Here is a 2500-nt window from a genome sequence, read left to right on the forward strand (position 1 = left end):
GTGGGACTTAGAAAAATTTCCAGAGTTTTGTCGACGGAGTAGCACATCCGTCCATTATTTGCTAATAACTCGATGAATAATAATTGTAGCGAGTTTGGTGTTATGATATATATTGTTAGAAACCGTCTATATTACAGTGATATCACGTCGAAAATCGTCTAGGACCGATAGGGAAAAAGTTTCCTCTTGGCGGTGGGACTTAGAAAAATTTTCGTCGAACGTCCGACGGAGTAGCACATCCGTCCATTATTTGCTAATAACTCGATAAATAATAATTGTAGCGAGTTTGGTGTTATGATATATATTGTTAGAAACCGTCTATATTACAGTGATATCACGTCGAAAATCGTCTAGGACCGATACGGAAAAAGTTTCCTCTTAGCGGTGGGACTTAGAAAAATTTTCGTCGAACGTCCGACGGAGTAGCACATCCGTCCATTATTTGCTAATAACTCGATAAATAATAATTGTAGCGAGTTTGGTGTTATGATATATATTGTTAGAAACCGTCTATATTACAGTGATATCACGTCGAAAATCGTCTAGGACCGATACGGAAAAAGTTTCCTCTTAGCGGTGGGACTTAGAAAAATTTCCAGAGTTTTGTCGACGGAGTAGCACATCCGTCCATTATTTGCTAATAACTCGATAAATAATAATTGTAGCGAGTTTGGTGTTATGATATATATTGTTAGAAACCGTCTATATTACAGTGATATCACGTCGAAAATCGTCTAGGACCGATAGGGAAAAAGTTTCCTCTTGGCGGTGGGACTTAGAAAAATTTTCGTCGAACGTCCGACGGAGTAGCACATCCGTCCATTATTTGCTAATAACTCGATAAATAATAATTGTAGCGAGTTTGGTGTTATGATATATATTGTTAGAAACCGTCTATATTACAGTGATATCACGTCGAAAATCGTCTAGGACCGATACGGAAAAAGTTTCCTCTTGGCGGTGGGACTTAGAAAAATTTTCGTCGAACGTCCGACGGAGTAGCACATCCGTCCATTATTTGCTAATAACTCGATAAATAATAATTGTAGCGAGTTTGGTGTTATGATATATATTGTTAGAAACCGTCTATATTACAGTGATATCACGTCGAAAATCGTCTAGGACCGATACGGAAAAAGTTTCCTCTTGGCGGTGGGACTTAGAAAAATTTCCAGAGTTTTGTCGACGGAGTAGCACATCCGTCCATTATTTGCTAATAACTCGATAAATAATAATTGTAGCGAGTTTGGTGTTATGATATATATTGTTAGAAACCGTCTATATTACAGTGATATCACGTCGAAAATCGTCTAGGACCGATAGGGAAAAAGTTTCCTCTTGGCGGTGGGACTTAGAAAAATTTTCGTCGAACGTCCGACGGAGTAGCACATCCGTCCATTATTTGCTAATAACTCGATAAATAATAATTGTAGCGAGTTTGGTGTTATGATATATATTGTTAGAAACCGTCTATATTACAGTGATATCACGTCGAAAATCGTCTAGGACCGATACGGAAAAAGTTTCCTCTTAGCGGTGGGACTTAGAAAAATTTCCAGAGTTTTGTCGACGGAGTAGCACATCCGTCCATTATTTGCTAATAACTCGATGAATAATAATTGTAGCGAGTTTGGTGTTATGATATATATTGTTAGAAACCGTCTATATTACAGTGATATCACGTCGAAAATCGTCTAGGACCGATAGGGAAAAAGTTTCCTCTTGGCGGTGGGACTTAGAAAAATTTTCGTCGAACGTCCGACGGAGTAGCACATCCGTCCATTATTTGCTAATAACTCGAAGAATAATAATTGTAGCGAGTTTGGTGTTATGATATATATTGTTAGAAACCGTCTATATTACAGTGATATCACGTCGAAAATCGTCTAGGACCGATAGGGAAAAAGTTTCCTCTTGGCGGTGGGACTTAGAAAAATTTTCGTCGAACGTCCGACGGAGTAGCACATCCGTCCATTATTTGCTAATAACTCGATAAATAATAATTGTAGCGAGTTTGGTGTTATGATATATATTGTTAGAAACCGTCTATATTACAGTGATATCACGTCGAAAATCGTCTAGGACCGATACGGAAAAAGTTTCCTCTTAGCGGTGGGACTTAGAAAAATTTCCAGAGTTTTGTCGACGGAGTAGCACATCCGTCCATTATTTGCTAATAACTCGATGAATAATAATTGTAGCGAGTTTGGTGTTATGATATATATTGTTAGAAACCGTCTATATTACAGTGATATCACGTCGAAAATCGTCTAGGACCGATAGGGAAAAAGTTTCCTCTTGGCGGTGGGACTTAGAAAAATTTTCGTCGAACGTCCGACGGAGTAGCACATCCGTCCATTATTTGCTAATAACTCGATAAATAATAATTGTAGCGAGTTTGGTGTTATGATATATATTGTTAGAAACCGTCTATATTACAGTGATATCACGTCGAAAATCGTCTAGGACCGATACGGAAAAAGTTTCCTCTTAGCGGTGG

This window comes from Halictus rubicundus, unplaced genomic scaffold (genome assembly GCF_050948215.1).
Source record: "Halictus rubicundus isolate RS-2024b unplaced genomic scaffold, iyHalRubi1_principal scaffold1138, whole genome shotgun sequence".
NCBI lineage: Eukaryota > Metazoa > Arthropoda > Insecta > Hymenoptera > Halictidae > Halictus > Halictus rubicundus.